The following is a 19,130-nucleotide window of genomic DNA, read 5'->3' as shown; positions in this document are numbered from 1 at the left end:
ATTTTTAAGCTGCTAAGTTTGTGGTAATTTGTTACATGGTAATAAAACACAAATACTGCAAGCTATCATGTCTGGCTGAAGCTCTGAGTATATCTTGGGGGTCAGTGGGAGATAAAGCTGAACATATTATTTGGGATGAGATAATTTAGTTCACTCGAAACTAGAATCTATGCAATGAAAAGTATCTGTTTTCCATTGGGTGGGACCAAGTTGGGGGGCACTGTGTGAGCTGCCACGTTCTATGGTAACGACAGTGGTGTGGTTTGGAGAGTAAGTGGAGGATTAAGTATACAGAAGCATGTATCAATCAGCCCCATACTGCCTTCCTAACACTTGCCTGGCATGGTGGCCACCAGTGATGATTTTCTACGGGGCTGCGTCATTCCCTTTGTGTTTGTCAAAGCCCAGGCCAGTGCTCATAGAAGGTAGAAGGAAGGAGTGAATTATGGCTGGAGAGAATTGCTATGGAATCCAGGTTGTAGAAGCTTTAAAGGCATCCCTTCCAGCCCCTTCTTTAATACATGACTCTTCTCTACAAAATTTCTAATAAATGTCTGTCCACTGGAGTTATTCTACCAACAGATCGCTCACTACTATGGAAAGACTGAATTGTTAGATCTCATCGATTAGGAGAAAGCTTTCTTAATCTGACCTACAATTTCATGGAATCACAATTGTCCGAGATAAGAAGTACTTTTAAAATGATCACTGTAAAAGATGAGAACATGAAGACCCAAGGAGGGGAAGAAAGTTGTTCAAGCTCCCTCCTCTGTCACCCCGTGATAGTCCAGATGTAACCTCCCCCTCTCCTACCCCCAGCATCTCGGGTACGGGACTGACAAGCGAAGGAGGAAGGATCTGTCTGAAGCTGCTGACTATTAGGGATACAGAGGGGCTGACTTTGCCTTCTGAATTTACATACAAACTTAATAATGCCTGAGCATTGTCATGGCATCAAGAGAGAGCACCTCGTTTGCCGTGAGTACAGTCATCACTCTGCCATCTGTTCTCCTTGACGACTTCCACTACCATTTGTTTGTTTAATATGTGTTTATTGCATAGCCTGTGCCTTTCTCTTTAGAAAAGCACTGCCAGCAATAGGCTCAAATCTCCTTCTAGGGTTGGGCTCTGTTACCATTGGGAGATGTCACCTCCTTTTATATCAAGCCTACTCTCCTCTCTCTGGGCAGAGCTCCATGGCCTTCCTCTCCATTTTAGGTAGATGTTGGAACTAATAATATTCTAAGTACTTAAATTATAATCTCTCTCTCTGGACCCAGAGATGCAGAGTTGGATCACTAAAGTGACAAGGAGTCGGGATGACAGCTGAGGAAATGATATCGCTCAGGGCCGCCCCACACAGGCATTCTAATCCTAAGGCAAGTTTTGTTGGTTCTTTGCCCTGAAATTCTTCCATAGGGATGATGGAGAAAAAAGGAGAAGAAAGAAGAAGCAGGGTAGCAAAGAAAAAATTGAGGAAAAGAAACACAGTAAACAAGAGAATTGGGAGATGAGAAAAGAAAGGGAGCATATAACAGTAGGCCAAAGATTTTCCCTGATACAGAACATTAAAAACAGTTTATGAAGGCATGTGTGCACCCGGACATATTTTCCTGGATTGGAATGCTGTGGCCAGTCCAGTCCCACAACTACTCACCCATGAAACAGAGACTGATGTCTCAGAAATTTGGGTGGAGGTCAGTGACTATCTCAAAATGAAGGTAAGTCTCTGTAGCCAGGACGGCTGAGCATCCCATTGTGGGGTCTGTCAAAGGCCTCATCTAAAAAGAAATGACAAATGGCCACTCCCCAATAGCAGTACTGCCCCCTGAGAAGCATTCCTGGGAAAGAGCATAAAACCACAATCAAATGACCATGCTGCTTCCCACGTTAAACACAGAGAGAGTGGCTCATGTGTGGGCTTTGGACAGAAGTCCAAATCTTCAGATAGACCATAGGACTGCTAGTGCTCCTAATAACTTCACTGGCCTTGACAATGAGGAAACAGGACATGTACCCATTAGAGGCAAATTTTTATTAGAATGGCCATTCCAGAGATTATTAGCAACTTGTAAAGAATGCAATTACCACTTAAGCTGTATTCAGCTGAATACATTTTAACTATAATTGAAAACAAATGTAAACTTTAACTGTATGGTTGGTTAAGCCTCATGATTATGACTGTTATCTTATTATTTTCCATTAATTAAAACAACATGTGCTGGGATTTATTTGCAATTACGCAGTTGCAATTTGATGAAGGCTCAAAACAGACCTCTGAGCGTTTGCTCTGTGGCACCGGCTCGGTGTGAGCCATTCAGATTTTTATCACAAACTTTTTCACATCCACTGAAACGTGAGCAAAGACGTAGACGTCCCTTTCTTTCCATTCTTTTTAAAGAAAATTTGAAACTCCTCAACCTCTTCCTTATTCTTATGTAACGGGAAGGCCACCGAAGGCTGCAGCCACCTGAACATTTTGACCTTGTTGACTTTCAGAAGTAACCAGTGTCCAGTTTCTGTTGGTGACTAAGAGGAGCGTTTAGGGCTTTGAGCTGCTGTGAATGTTGTGTCTGTTTTAAACCGCATGCAATCATCAAGATTCTCATGGTTTGCCGCACCCCCCCACCCCCCGCCTTCAGTTTGGATGTTTCATCCCAATGTGCAAGGAAAATTTGATTTTAGAGGAATTTGCTGTAATTACATAACTTGCCTTCTGAGAACGCTTTTCAAAACTTAGATCTGAAAATAAGAGGCCTGGCTCTAGCTCTCTAGTTTTAATGTGATATGAGGAAGTGACCTCATATCTCTGGCTCTTAGTTTTGCCATCTGTAAAACTGGGATAACAAACCTGATCTTATCTACCTAGCAGGGATATTTTGAGACCCCAGATGACAGCAGTGGAAGGGTTTTGAAATCTGTAACGAATAGTCCAGAGGTCACGATCATGATAACAACGAGAGTCTTCTTCCCGCCACTCACTAATCCATGAGGTGGGTCTCCGTTGAATGCAGCAAGGTCTCAATTCTTATGAGATGCTCAGTAAATGTTTTCGGGAATGCAGCCATGATTTCACGGTGTGCAGCTTTAAATGGTCATCATGATGCTTTTAGGGCAGGCCCACAGACACGAATCTCAACCACAGGTGGGGGGATTTAGTGGTTTGAAAGGACATGCCCGGTCTTTGAGATGAACACCTTCAAAATACCTCTTATGAGCTCCTTGTCCTTTTCCCACTTGCCCTCACACTAGCTTTCATTGATCCTCTTATTCTGATGAGCTAATGGTTTCTCTTTGGGCATTGACATGTGTCATCTTCTTTGTGATCATCATCCTTATTGTCAATTTAAGATACGTCTCTGAGCTGCCCAACGCTCAAGTATAAATATGCACCATACGTTGCATCTTTCAGTAATCATACAGCCGTGATGATGGTGGATGCTAACCCAAGGGGAAGTGCCTGGAGGAATGACAAACTAAGCTACAGACAGGACTAGAACTCAGGATTCCAAATTGTGTAAAAAGGCAATATAATAAGATTCTGACAGAGATGGGGCAAAATGGTATTTGATTGCATAAACCCAAATTTGAGGTATTTAAAACTAGTTAAAGACTAAGTTGTACAATAATTATCCTTTATGAAACCACTACCAAATAAGCATGGCGTGCAAGAGCCCATCAAAGCTAGACCTTGCCTGTCTTTTCACCTTAGTTTATCAGTCATTATCACCACTCTTTTGCCCACTAGACACATTTACTCTACATTTCAAATAATGAAGTTGTCCATTTCTTTGGATGCACAATATTTTTAGGCCTTTGTATGTTTTTACATGCTATTGTTTCTGCTGGGAATATCTCTCTCCTATCTCTACCTCAAGAGCTGAGTATTGTGATGATATAATTCCATGCCTGCCTCCTTCGTTACCCATAAGCCCCTTGCGAGCAGAAACTTGTCCCATTCATTTCTATATTTTCAAAACTCAGTCAGGTGCTGGCATATAGTGTGCATTTACCAAACGTATGTATAGATCATTGGCGCCCAACAGAACTTGCATGATGATGGGAATCTTCTGTATCTGGGTTGTCCAATCCAATAGTTAGCTACAAATCGTATGCAGGGACTGGGCACTTGAAATATGGCTAGTGTGGCTGAAGGGCGTTTTTAAAGAAAAATTTGTAATTCGAGTAGATAATGTGTCTAGATATAGATACTATATAGATAATATAATAATGGGAGAATGGCCAAGTGATTCGAAAGCAATGGTAGTCAGCTGCCATGACAAGGGGACCGCTTGGGATAGAAGGGACATCTGGACCGCTCCCTGCATTTTCCCCTTTCACAGTGGTGGTCATATACTCAGCCAGCTTGGAAGCCTGAAGACACCAGCACCCATAAGCTATACGTTCTTTCTCTGCCTTGCCTCTGCCCCTGAGTGGTTGACACATTCCGCGTAGTCCATGCCCATAAAATGAATCCTTTCTCTGAAGTGTGAAGAAGTCTTTGGGAAAAGGACTGAATCAAGGAGGAAAGAATGAACAGCTCAGAGTCAGCTGAAGAAGCTGTTCTAGTATGAGACGATGCTATAAGGCCCCCCTCCTGGGCGGAATCATCTTGCCTTTGGCACAATTATTTCTACAAGGCCAGGGAAGGTACAGGGCAGCCAGGGAGAAAGAGCATGTCTGGGTCGGAGAAGAAAAAGAGCACTTCAGGGTCACTAGTTGGAACAAACTGAAACCGAACACAGCTGGAGGTCACGCTACATGCTTTCCAGATGCCTCCCTGGAACCGGTTCCTATTATATCTCTGCAGAGGAGGTGCTTGAAATAAAAGCGACATCACCACAACTCCATGGCCATGTAACTGCGATCCTTCAGAATCGGCGTCCATGCTGCGGGGTACCTCATCGATCACCGCCCGGAAGCATTTTCTCCATGGCCCCAGAAGATGCATGAGTCCCCTGAATTGTAGGTAAGCATTGTGCCTGTTAAGTTATTTCCCAGAAAGATGGCTCTTGACATTCATAAAAATTGCAATGGCGTTTATAAATCAGAAAGGACTCGGGACTGCTGTTCTGTTTCATACTCCACCTACCGGGTCCCATGTGAAGAACGTGAGGCTTGGAGAGCAAACAATGACATTGCCCAGACCATGCGCCGAGCCATGTGGCAGATCAAGGATGAAAGGGAAGGGGACCGAGGGTAGGGATTACAGTTACTCATTAGAGACCCTATCCCATTTGCCCCAATTATCAGCACCTTTGCAAGTTGTTTCACTGAATACTCACTTATCGTGTCAATGTCCACCTTTATTTCTCCAGCCTTTACAATATATCATGAGAAACTCTATTATGCCAGGTTGACTACCAGAGCTAACGTCATGTCTTCACGATTCCCAATGGCCACTGGGAACTGTAGAGTTAACACAAATAGTCTGTGTATTCTCACATGAACAACATTATTCGTAGACTGAACAAAATATATGTTTTCCACATATGTAGGAGCATGTTATAATCAATGTAGACACCGTTGGGATAAACACAACGCGGATTTACTTAAAAATTAATTTATGAAGCACAAAAAGTAAAACAACTGCAATTGGGGACATAAGCTTTGAAATATTTTGATGCCATAAGGGGCGCTTGCACCCATAAAAGTACGAGTCATTGAAGCATGTCCACTGCTCTTCCCTGGTTTGACCATCTTGAGAAACTGAGTAAGTTCAAATTGATATGTTCTTAATAAAAACTCTTCTTTCAAATGCTTTTTCTATTCCCCAAATCTAGGTAAGTTATTGATATTCCTCAAGTGAAGGCATCCCATCGTACAATGAGGATCCCCGATTCCATCAGGCATTCGCCGAGGTTGCTGCCACGTAGAAGAAGTACATGGGTTTCTGACTTTCAGGATGGTTAAGCCCAGTAACAATCATTTCTAGGGATATTGGCTTCATCACTGGGCAGGCTGGTTAGGGTTAGCGTACCTTCATCGAAAGTGGGGACAATTGGTACAGCTAGGCACTCGGATGGGAAAGTGGCCCAGGCTGATTGGATCACACAGTGTTAACTCAGTGACAGACATACTGTCTCATCCAAGGCCCCAGAAGGAAACAAATGGCCAGTGTAGACAGCTTGGTTTACTTATAATGAAGGTGCCATTTCTTATGCCCTCTGCTTAGTTTATTCTCATTGAGGTTTTTCATAAATAAAAACTAACTTGTGGATTATATAGTTATGAACACTTAAAACATATATTTTAGGACACACCAGTTGTTCCACATCATAGTTTTCTCCTTAAAGACCTTAATTAAATTCTAGGCCGAGAAAGACTCGAGGGAAGAGGACCACACACTGTACTTCAAACTTTTTTCCAGAGTTGATGGATTGTGCCCTCACAGTAGTCGGATTCTTAAAGAATGCCCCCTCCCACCCAACCCGAGACATTTCCACTCATTGTTGTTTGTTTAGACATCTACAGACAGGGACCCCATTCAGCAAGTAGAGCACAGAGGGCCTCCTTCTGCCTGAGTATTACGGGACGATGGACAAGTGGCCCTGGTCCTTCTCTAGAAGGCACAAGTCCCTCTCCCCGTGAAGGCTGTGGGGTTGCTCGAGGAAAGGATGTACCCTTCAGGAAGGGAGTGCCAGCAGGGGCTGCCGAGGTCGCAGAGTTACCCTGACTGCTCGTTGTTATAAGGAAGTGTTTACTAGAGAAACACATTCAGATTTTGCTGAGGGTTTATTAAATAGAACTGAGTGGCTCAAATACCCGGACCATCACCTCGCCCAGGCTTGGCAGGGCTTGACTCCCCAATATTTCACATCCCCCCAGAGTCAGTGTAGGTTTCAGTGCTCTATGCTTCTCCCTCTGACAATGGCCATCATCTGTAATGTCGCTGTCCCTTTACATTTTTTTTTTCTCTATCATGATGCCACCCATCCGCATAGCTCCATTTAAGATTCTTTCAGTCACCCGCCCCTTATCAGAAATTGGTTTACAGATTTTTTTTTTTCCCTAGAAAGTAGTTTTGACAGTGATACGTGGGGTATAATCATGGATATTTTGATTGCTGATGAGAAAGGAGACAAGACCGTACTACCGAGGTAAAGGAAAACAATGAGGGGTGAAGAAGAAACCTCTCTGTATCGGCCTACTTTAAAATTTACAGGGAGGATTCCCCATCTGCTTACTGGGGGTTGAGTTTCAGGTGTGAGGAATATTGGAGTAACTAGAGGACCAATAGCACTTCACTTCATGGACATTTTTCTTAAGAAGTCCGATCTTTCAGCTGCTAACCAAAGGCATCAGGAACTAACAACTGCTGACCGCACTCCTACCTAAGGCGAGATCTCTTAATACCCTGATTTCAAATACACTCTGTGTGTGATACACTCTTAGGATTGTTGCATTCCCGGGCAAAGAGGCTAACAGGGTTTACCCAATTTTTAAAGAAAGAGACTGGTTTTGGAGGCCTGGAATGATGTGGTTTGAATGAAAAGATATGATTGAAGAATGTCATAAATGCCAGGAAAACCTGGAAGATGAGACTTTTGACAGATGCCCTAAGATCTCCTAGCCCAGCAAAGCTGGTTGATAATTGGTGTTTCCTTATCAACAGAAGAGGCCTTCCTGGAACTAATTCAGGAAATGGTTCATAGTGGACCAATTGCTTTTAACCACAGGATACTGAGGATTTTTCAGGAGAGACTGAACTTTTAGAGAGAACATCTCTTAATGTTGGTTTTTAAAAAATGGGTGATCATTTTAGTTAGCAAGTATTTAATAAATATCTACTCTAAACGGATCAGTAACCCAAACAGGAAGACAGACTAAGCTTTGTGCCCTGGCCCCACCCAGACTCAGATGACTTCTAGAGAGCAGAGTGATAATTGGGTTGAAAGGAAATCCAGCACGACAATATCTTTCTGAACAAAATCCCTGAAAATAAATAAGAGAAATGAACCAGAATAATAGCCATGGAAACAAAAATTTTAGGTTCTATGAAGACATAATTTTTGCAAAGATCCTAGAAGATGAGGAATCTTAAAAAATAAAACAAACTGGTTTTGTATGGTTCATTTTCAATATTTAGAAAAAAAGAAACTCAGGCTCAGAGCAGGTAAAAGCCTTTCCTGCAGTCGCAGGATGGAGAAGTGGGTGAGATCCTAACTTCTTTATTCCCAGTCTCAAGCTGCTTCCTCTTTGCTTCTCCCCAACATTCACGTTCTTCCTACTGCCTTCCTGAGATTCCCATAACGGTTTTCAGTTTATTTGTGCAGACGCCCTGAAGAGGCCAAAAGTCATCGTTTGGCTACTCATGAGCAGCTGGGCTTCTCACTGCCTCCCCTGGAGACGTGGGCTGTTTCTGATTGGGTGGCATGTTATGATAGCAAGTACGGAAAGTTTCTAGATGACTAAAAAATTCTGGTCAAGCCTGGTTATCTCCCTGGAGGTTTACATTTTCAACACGTATTTTTCCATAGAAACACTAATACAGCTGTAGTTTAATCTTCTCCTCTGCCCCACCCCTCCAAGTGGCTGTGTCTCTCCCCACACACTGTAAGGAACAGGGCAGTTGCTATGGTGTGCTGGTACCTGGCCCCCATTGTGAATCACAGGGACAGAGAAGCAATGCTGCTTTGGGGAACCCTGGGATGGAGGCTCGGCGGGAGAGAACAGGAAGTCCAAGGCGAAGGACAGGGATGAAGGAGCAGCCTGGGTCAGCACCAAGGTTTTCGGCATCAGGGTAAGAAAGCGTGGGACTCTCATTCCTCCTAGAAACCCTGTTTTTTGAGCTGTTGCAATCATGTGGTGTTGGTATCATACTTGACCCTGGGCTAAAACTCTTCTACCAGGAAGAGAGGGATTGTCAATTTTATCACTCATTAACAATTTTGGTGAGTACTTTTGGGTTTTATTTCTAAAAACTGAGTGGAAAAACAGCTGGTAAATAGATGGAGATAAATATATATATATATATATGAAATATATGTAGAAATGTACATATTTTTCTACATATATTTCAGATATTTATGGGTATATATTTATATATATTTTATATTTATGCAGTTATCAGCAGACTCATATATGCTGTTAGTTCTTCTCGACTTTCTGTTCCCATGTGTGTGTAAAATTTATGTTGGGTTCTGTGTAAGACAGACCCTTCCCTCTCAAGGCTTTGGCCCACTGTGAAGTTTCACAGAGTCACAAACTACCCGTGCACGGCACAGGTTGGACAAAGGGGCAGAATAGGGAGTGTCGATAAGGACGAGCCATTGGGAGGTGCCGCCGTTAATGGTTCTTGGACTGCAAGTCTTTCAGGGAGCTCTTGCGGTGAGTGGCTGGTCTTCAACACCCTCAGCGTCTCCCACTGTGACTTGTATTCCTGCATTCGTCCTGGTCCCAGCAGTAAAGCCTAAAAATAATTGAATTTTTTAGGAGTCTCTTCTATAAGAACAAAGGATCTGTCCTGTTCTCACTCACATGCTTCTTATTTTATCTCTTGTCAGGAATCCTGGGTAATTCCGGCAATTGCAGGCTACCTCAGAATGTGGCTGTTTCCTCTTTGGCTTCTGGGTCACGTCCAGGTCACCTTTATGGAGGACCTTTTGCATTTACATACTGTGCTATCAAGGAGTTTACTACCTGGGAATATCCGAGTCCTAACAAAGTTATGTCAAGGAATGAAGGAACACTATTAGTATTCATTTGACAAATACTTGTGTATAGAAATAGGGATAGGTGTTGGAAATAGAACTAAACAGACTTTGTCATTGAGGAGCCCGCAGAATGGTGGGAAAGCAGACATGTAAACAGATAATTACATAACTGGTTTGGTGTCAACAACCAGGTATGATTGAAATATGATGCTAGGATAGGGAATAAAGTCATTTCTTGTACCAGAAGGAGTCGTAAAACAGGTGAGACCTGAACGGAACTATAAAGAATGATCCAGGGTTCATTAGGCTGGGTAAGAGGTAAAAAAAAAAAAAAAAATCAGACAAAAAATAGCATATACAACATTGTAGAAATGGATATTATGGCTAATCTACTACTCTAACTCAAGTGGAACAAGATGTAGATTATATTTCCCTCTAGAATCATTGCAATTTCCCTTTCACTTATTGGATGTTTATTTTGAGAGAGAAATAGATAGATATGAAAGAGAAGGAGGGAGGGAGGGGGTGACAGAGAGAGAGAGAGAGAGAGGGAATGAGAGAGACAGAGAGAGAGAGAAAGATCAGTTTGCTAGCCTGTTGCTCATATTAACATCACATAGCAAAAAGATGGGCAGAATATCCTTCGAAATTATTGATTCATCTGTGCCAACACCTACTGACTTCCTATTGCTGAAATTGTGAAATTGAGCCTGGAATGAAACATTCTACATTAAGCCTTAGTCACTGAGCCCACTGTACAGTGCTTCCTGGAATCTAGGCAGCGGCCTAGCTCAGGATTCATTCTTTTTGTCTTCTCCAGGCCAGTGAAGCACTTTGAAATGGAGCCCTCTGATCTGAAGAGCAGATGAGCATGAGGTTCTCTGCTGAGTTAAACACAGATGAACTATGGAAAGGATGCTCCATGAGGCTCCCAAGGGAGGTGGACTTCCTAGTCCGTCAAAGTCGGCGAAGGGCCCTAAATGTCCAGCAACTGTCCACAAAAGGACTCTCCCTGAAGGGGAGAGTAATTTATGGAATTTATGGAAACTGCAGTAGTGCCAAGGAAGGACCTGGCCTCTTCCTTGATCCTCGGCTCTGAGCAACTCCTGTGGGAAGGCTGCCTGACCATGGCTGTCAGAGGTGGTGTCTAAGTTCTGATTTAAAGGAAGCTGCAGAGAGCCAACTGCAGGTGTGGGCATGCCCCTTCCTTCACCCAGAGACCTTCTGGAGGAAGTCGTGCTTTCTGAAAAAGGCCTAATGAAAAAGATCAAGCTCATGCAGAGGCCCTGCTGTGCGGGAAGATTGCTTCCAAGAAGCTATTCATTTTTAGTTTCACAACTGTGCATTTGGTCCCCACACAATTTATCTTCATGCAAAATCACATACCTGTGTGCCAGATGTGCACAGCTGTATGTGAGCAACTGCTGATCTGTCTGGATCACATGCCAAGTGCCTGTTTCTTTAAAATAGGGTGGGTTGGGATTTGGGCCGTGTGAAAATTTCATTTTGAAACCAGAAACCCTGGCTACGCGGAGGTTTGAGTATAGCATGATGATGAACCAAGGTTGAATTAGTCTTTTCCAGGACCCCCCAGAACCTCCCCCTTTCACGACCTCTGTAATTCAGCTGCAATCTGGATCTGCAGAGGTTTGCCTATCTGGAGACTCAACCCTGCCAAAGCGTGCGGCCCTTGTAAATGCCTGTGGTGAAATTGCAAAACCTCTGCCCAGCCCTCGGGAGCTCTTGGAGCAGAATGGAACTTGACATTTTTAGTTTGTGTTTCAGTTTTCACCCTCTGGACTCAGAAGCAGCAAGACCATGAAACACTCGACGAGGCCTACCACCACAGTGGCCGGGGTACAACCATCCACAGGAGGGCGGGGATCCCAGGCGATGAGAGGATCTTCCTCTCATCCCACATCGGGGACCCGCATGGACGTTTTCCTCCCGGTCTTGCTGGCCTCTCATGGCCCATGACAGTCAATATTAAAAGAGATTTGGCATCATTTTGTCACTCCATGACTGATTTATTGAGCAGCCATTAATGCTAGGTGTGTGCTAAGCATCATTAGGAAGTAAAGTGCTTGCCTGACACATAATAAATGTTCAATATAAGTGAGCTGCTGATGAGGTTACTGAAGAATTGCCATTTCCCCACTTTTTGAGACCTACCAGATGCCAAGCACTGTGCATAAAGTCTCCCCTTAATTCTCACAACTCCATAAGGCAGACACTATTATTACTATTTTATCAATAGGAAAACAGGCTCAGGGAGTTTACAGAACTTACTCGGAAATCATATATCTCCTACGCGGTGGAGCCAGGTTGAAGGTTCAAATTCTGTCCTTCCACCACGCTGCTGCCATGCCTTTTCTCTCTTGGCTACTCTCAGAGTTCTAAGAAAAGTCTTCTACGTCCAGGAGGACACTGCACGTGCTTCTCCTGGCCCCTGGGCTATGCCACTCTAACGTGGACCTGGGTGGAGGCCTGTGGTGCGTCCTCTCAGCTGTCACAACTCCCCAGTTCCATTCTGGTTCTCACACGGGCAGGCACTGATAAATCAGCCCACAGTAAAAGGCTCAGTCTGAATTTCAGCAAGATTCTCTAAGAACAATAACCAGATGCAATTCAGCTCACATCATGTCCACATAAGGAATCCATTCCAAGAAAAGTCAGAGGATGCACTGTGATTCTCAAGTCAGATGAATGACTTCTAATCTTCCCTGGGCTCGTTTTAGAACTCAAAGAAGAAATAACATCTAGATTAATTTTAGAGTTCAGTCTTTGAATCCGGTCTCAGGAAGAACGCGTGTATAATTCAGTCTTACAATGATGACCCCCTTAGATCACAGATCACTCACGGGGAGTGGCTCCTTCCAGACACCTGCCACACTCAAGGCAATTCCCTCTCTTCGGTTTCAAGAACTATTTCAGTCTTTGCTTTCTTATGAGCTACTTAGAAGAGAGCCAGGCCACCATTCTGAGAGTAAAACAGGATCCTCCAGGAATTACATCATTTATTTTTCAACAAAGATTAATTTAATTTGGTTTAGTTTAACAAGAGTGTATGATCATAGATTTGATAACCAAATAAGATGCCTTGACGTAAATTTCAGTCCTGGTTTAGGTTTCTTCCAGTGAGAAAAACAAAGACTCTCAAAGGTAATTGGTATATCACCTCTCCAAGGGGGGAAAAATGGGTAGGCTTTCAATTTTCTTAAACATAAAACTTAAAATCCACATATAATAATAAACAAATGGTTTAAGGCATTTTATGTCATAAATGTGCTGCCATTATTTAGTTATGAATTTTCAGGTTCAGGAATTATGCTAAAACCCAAGGGTCATTATGGAATGTCTGTATATTTGATTTCCAAAGCTCCAGATAGATTTTAATGTCTTCAATGTTATACCACTGCATTCCCCAAGCTATTTCTATATCCTTAGAGACGTGTCTTAATAACAGGCCTCCGTGTCTTCTGCTTAGTGCAAAGTGTGAATAATAGCTCCAAAAAGAAGAATACGTGTGTGTATGTACACACACACACACACACACATAAAATTTTTTCTTAACTTTAACATATGTTCCCATAAGGCCAAGTGTTTGAACTCAATACAGTTAACAACTTAGAAAGAGATTCATTGAAATTTCTAGGTCTCTTCATGGCCAGAGTTACTTTGTAAGGAGACCCTAAATGTGGAATAATCAACATGTTAAAGTAATCTAGATGTTTATGATTTGATAACTCTTTGGTGCATTGTTTAACAGCATGTTTTCAATTTACTTTCCTTCAAATAGCTCCAAATAACCCCATGATTTTGGATGATTGATTATGGGAATGCTGCTTTTACTGTACATCCAAGGTAATTTTAAAATTACATCTTCTTTTCATTGTTAAGGGGTAAAATCACTTGCAGGTCTTGACATGATTTATCAGGGAAAGGGGGACAAAGGGTCAGTCTTGGTCTCACTCTATTAGAACATTATTATGTGAACCCAGAAGTAAAGCATTAGCCTTCATGTAAACTGGGTTCTAGTCTCCTCTGTGACTCACTTTCTTTCCATATAAAAAACAACAAAACAACTAGGGAAGGAATCAAAACCTTCCCTAGAGATTCAGATTCATTATAATTGGGGCAAGGCCTAGAAATCTGTATTTTCTGCTAAGCACCTGAGATTTATAATTAAACAAGTTTGGAAAATACTGGATTAAATAACTTCTAAGTCCAAATCTAAAGTTCTACAACTCTAGAATGATATTTTTGCTTTCAAAATAATGATTTTATTACATGATGGCAGCCTTCCTTCTCCTTATGGCTGATGTACCTTTCTCTCAGATGCTGTGCTCAAGCTTGTATGTAACTGACCTGTTTAATCCTCCTGTGAACCTTATACTGTCACTACATTAGTCATGGTTATTAATCCTACCTGTGACGACAGACAAACGCCTCAATCTCGGCATCTCAACACATTAACGTTTTGTTTCTTGCTCATTAAAAGCTCCTTCCATCTTGTAACAGTGCCATCCGGAACACGTGTCCTTCACAAGAAGACAAAGGCAGACACCGGATCTGACATATCACGATGGGAAGTGACTCATGACACTTCTGTTCACAGCCTATTTGTTAAAATACGTCACGTGGCCCCGATCTAAGTGGAAGACTAGAAAATGTAAAGGGACAAAAGCAGATCTAATAAACAAAACTCTCTCTGCCACAGTAGGGGATCTAAATTTTACAGCTCTAGGCAACTGGGGCTTATCAAGGCCAATTAACCGAGTGATTGCTCCTAAAAAATGTCACTGATGAAAATGTCATCTGGTATTTCATTCAGAAAAGGAGGCCTGCATTATTCACCATAGCCAAGAAGTGGAAACAACCTAAATGTCCATCAATGGATGAATGGCGTGTGCACATGCGCATGCGCGCACGCGCGCGCGCGCACACATACACATACACACACACACACACAATGGATATTATTCAGCTTAAAAAAAAAAAAACTCTTGCCACATGCAACTACAAGGCTAAACTAAAAGGGCATTATGCTAAATGAAATAAGCCAGTCATAGAAGGAGAAATACTGCATGACTCCACTGTATGAAGAATCTAAAATAGTCAGAATCATAGAAGGATAGAGTAGAATGACAGTTGCCAGAGGCTCAGGGGAGCAGGGAAATGGGAGGCATTCTTCAAAAGCTATAAAATCTTCCCATTTAACTCCTCCCCTCCCCAAATAACATCATTTACTGATGAAAAAGATGTCAAACGCAAATTTACAAATAATAATGAAATAGAAAATACTCCTTATTGAATAAAAACAGCATGGCTTCCAAGAACAAAACATATGTTTTTCCATAGAGAGAAAAGGATTTTCTTCCAAATATGTAGCTAGAGAAATGATATTTTCGGGGCTGTTCTTGCTACTCTGGCTTCTTGCAGTGAAACCTGAAGGCCTTTCCTTTCCTCAAGCAGACTGGTGTCCCCATGTCTGTGTCCCAGGTCTGTGCCCCCTGGGACCTGTGAGAACGTGAAGTCCGAGGGGACTTTCCGGTGCTCTGACTTTGAATCCAGCTTGCTCGCTACAGTGAAATCGGACTCTCAAGATGTCAAGGAGTCATCCTGTTCACCTTTTTAAAGCCACTCGAGACACAGATTATTTCTTCACAGCTAAATCTGCGAAGTAGCAGCGCCGTCCATTCAAAGCGCACCTGTGGGAAACAGATACTTTTTGCTTTTTTCTAGCCTCTGACCCCAAGAAACCGCTAAATAATTCAACAAATAATTTTAAGGGTGTGGAGAGATTCAAAGATTTGTGGAAATAAGATTTAGGAAGACAGGCCCTGTATTGGAAGGGAGAACAAAAATAAAACAAAATCAAAACAACAACAACAAAAAACACATAAACAAGTCATGGTGAGACATGAGGTAAGTGCCATAATCAATATATGTACGAATTAATGGAAGCCTAGGGAAGGGAACGGTGACTTCTGAAGTCTAGAAGGGCATCGGAGGGAGAAAATGGCCATTTCTCTAGTCCTGTAAGGATGAGGCATCGGCTGTTGGATACACAAGCCGAGTGGATGCAGAAAAACAATCCAGGGAAAGGAAAACCTTGAGCAGGGACACGGAGGTGGTAGAGTCTCAGCATTTGCAGAAGGCAGCGGGCTGGGAGGGCTGGGGAAATCTAGGCTTGGGCCAAGCGTTCAAGAACATCAATATCCTCGTGCAGGAGTTCAGGCTTTACCCTATGTGCATTTAGGAGACAAAGAGGTTTTTCATCGGGGGTCAAATATGTGCTGCAAAAAAATCATTTTGGTATCCAGGAGAGATAGAATTCTGTGCTTGCACATCTCTGTGTTGCACGCACAATAAACTGTCACCCGATATCTATTTCTCTCTGCCTAAATATAATAATAGAAATTTTAGACGGCTCAGCATAAAGATGACATTTCTCAGTTTTCCTTACACTTAGCACGGCCATGTTCTGGGCAATGGGACATAGCTACAAACTCAGTGGCAGTTCCTAGATATTTTCCTTAAAAGGCAGTCGGCACACATGGTGGCTTCTCTTGTCTTCTTTCTGCTACTTAGAATGCAGGTGGGATGAAGATCTACCTGGGCCATTTTTAAAAACGGCCATTTGAATCAAAAAGGCCAGTGGAGTTCGCCCCCGTTCGAACTGCTTTTCCACTTTGTCAAAAATCAGTTTGACTTACTTATGGTCTAGTTCTGCGTCCTCTATTCTGTTCCGCTGAGCTATGCACCTATCGCTCTGCAAATACCATGTCGTATTAATTACTGTGTGTATACATAGTAAGCTTTCGTACCAGGAAGAGTGATTCTTCCCACTTTTTTCTTCCTTTTCAAGATGCATGACCCATTTTAAGAAATATATTTTACGTTATAACACAGACTAGACATACATGAACACAAGAGTATATATAAACCTATTCTATGAAAAAAGACATATTATTTGTGATGACCTCGATTTTTTTCTAAGCTATTCTATTCCACTCTATTCTTTCATTAAAAATGTGCTAGGCATGGCCCAGTAAATTGATTTCACAGCCCAACACTGAGTCTCTCAACTTGCAGTTCAAAAGACACTGAGACAGAAGAGAGAGGGGAGTGGACATTTACTGTCAACTCACCACGTCCCCGACAGATCAAAGCAACAGTAAAGAGTGAAACCTGCTTCACTGAAGGCGGCACAACCGTGAGGTCGCCCTCTTTACATTAATTTTTTTCCTAATTGGGAAAAGGGCTTGTACAGAACGTACAGCTCACTTTCCGGGGCGGGGGGGGGGGGGGTTGTTTTCACCAGGAGCAAATCGCCAGTCTCTAAATATGGGCTTGGTTTACTTTGAAAATGAAAACAAAACAAAACAAAACACAACACTCAGCAAGAGTAAAATGGTATTTGCAATCATGCTAATCAACAGGCCAGTCTTTTACACAGAGGTCAAGGGATTTGCTCAAATTTGCACGTTCAATAAGCAGCACGATTCAGAATCAAGCCTGTGTTGGTCTCGCAACTCAGCCCCAAATGGCATGCATGAAGCTAAACCAAGGCACCCATGTGGTCTAAAGTCAGAAGCCATAATCGAAGGGATGAACTCTTTCGGATTGTTTGTAAGAAGGTTCTTCAAATGACAATATAACTACCGACTTGGACTAGGCAGCTATATGAGGCTTGCATTGTGGGGAAGATTTCACGGAAGAGAAGCATTGTACCAGCCGAGACTGCAACAGCTAGACTTGTACGTGAGAAAAAAAAAAAATTTTATCAGGTTTCAGCTGCTGTTATTTTGGGTTTATGTTACTCACAGTTGAATCTAATCTTAACTGATACAACCACTATCCCACAAGAACAGTGGCAGAAAAATATATGTTACGTATCCATCACATAAATCCACTTTTATAAGGGAATGAAGTCAAATTATTACCACCAATAAAAAGGTGTTTCGCAACATGACCCAGGAACTGAGAAGCACCGTTTGTTTGCTGGTTCTCCCTGTCTCCCCATCTCACAGTCCCCCGTGCGCTGCTCCCCCTGGCCTCGGTGGACAGAGACGTGGGAGCACAGTTTGCATCGTGAAAAAATATCCAGGACCTGAAGAGCCTCAAAGGACGACGCGTGGATTGCCAACGTTCGGTCAGCAGAGTATTTCTCCAGCTCTGCAGCCATGAGCAAGCGAAGAGCTCTCTCGTTTTCTCCTATACTAAGTTTTCTAGGAGAAGTTAGAAAAAAGACAACGGTGGATGAGTGGACTAGGAGAAAAATGAAATATGGACAAACTAAATTCTTCACTGAACAGAATAGTTCAATTGAAAAAAAAAGAAGAAGAAAAATGTAGGATACTAATTTGAACCATAGCCCCATGTCTAATGCTTTTAGCCAAGGAAAGGAGAGAAAAGCAAAAGAAATCTGAGTCAGAGAGAAGATGTCATGGTGAGTTTCAACGGGATGAATTCCTTATTAATTCTAAGGAACACGATGCAACGTGGATTTAATTATACAAGTCAACCCACCCACATTCCTCTGTTGCTTTTCACACACATGGGCTTCTGAGGACGATGAAAGGTGGGTGGGGAGAAAGGGAAAAGCAGGAAGAGCAGGGTGGCTGAGGCCACGGAGAAGGCGGCTCTCCCGCAGGGCGCAGGCGCACCAGCCGCCCGTCCCAACCGTGAAAGCCACCCCTGTCCCGCTGCGCTGCGACAGCCTCGCACCATGTCGGGCCCGGCCGATCCCTTTCCTGTGGCTTCGGGACACTTCCCGTTTGTTCTATGTACTGTGAAGACGAGATTTTTAAAATTTTGAGGGATGGAGAGAAGGAATATCATAAGGGGAATAGAAAAAAATTGCTCGGCCGCTTTTAATTTCCTGGGGGATGTATAGCACAATCTCACCCAGATTATCACTAAGAACAAACAGATCTATTACAACTGAAGAGTTTAAATGTATCAGAACAAAATTAAATTTATATTTTTAATAACGATTGCATATTTAAGGAGTAAACCATGGTCACACACACACACACACACACACAATATATAGTGAAATGATGACTAAAGTTAACCCCATCTCCACGTTTTGTTTTTGTGGTGCGCACACCTGAAGTCTACTTTCTTAGCAAATGTCCAGGATACAGTATAGTTTTATTAACTGTCGTCATCGCGCTATACATTAAATCTCAAGACTAATCCATCCTACACAACTGCAGCTTTGCTAAAACGCCATTCTGCTTTCTCTGAGGTCTCCCTGGGACTTATTTCCTGTGCTGTAATCAACGACAAGCCCAAATCTATACAGGTGACGACATCGACAGTTCCCCAAAACCAGGGCAGCACTGTTTCCTCCTGCTTTTTCTTTTCTCTTTCCGGTAACACCCCAGAGAATTCCAGCTGTTAGAGAGCCCCGTTGACTGTTCTATGACTTCAGGTAACCACTTCCGGATGTCTTTAGACTAT

At 42.7% G+C, this 19,130-nt stretch overlaps 2 long non-coding RNA genes across 16 annotated transcripts in view; one reads left to right on the top strand and one right to left on the bottom strand.

Moving 5' to 3' along the window:
* The window catches only part of LOC107515284, a 214,419-nt gene extending 202,084 nt beyond the window's left edge, over positions 1 to 12,335 (top strand). For 13 of the 15 annotated variants that reach the window (XR_004951985.1, XR_004951988.1, XR_004951983.1 and 10 more), the window contains 3 exons: positions 820 to 978; positions 1,281 to 2,993; positions 4,811 to 9,993. This is a non-coding gene — a long non-coding RNA (uncharacterized LOC107515284). Of the gene's footprint in view, positions 1 to 819; positions 979 to 1,280; positions 2,994 to 4,810; positions 9,994 to 10,476 lie in introns of those variants that run through there. The other 2 variants (XR_004951984.1, XR_004951982.1) reach the window with 2 other exon arrangements.
* LOC107515282 overlaps positions 1 to 19,130 on the bottom strand; it is a 379,686-nt gene that overhangs the window by 26,360 nt on the left and 334,196 nt on the right. The gene's annotated exons all lie outside the window — the stretch shown is intronic.

Source organism: Rousettus aegyptiacus, unplaced genomic scaffold (genome assembly GCF_014176215.1).
Source record: "Rousettus aegyptiacus isolate mRouAeg1 unplaced genomic scaffold, mRouAeg1.p scaffold_m13_p_7, whole genome shotgun sequence".
Lineage (NCBI taxonomy): Eukaryota > Metazoa > Chordata > Mammalia > Chiroptera > Pteropodidae > Rousettus > Rousettus aegyptiacus.
The sequence above is the reverse complement of the archived record's forward strand: the minus strand, read 5'-3'. Positions and strand labels throughout refer to the sequence as shown.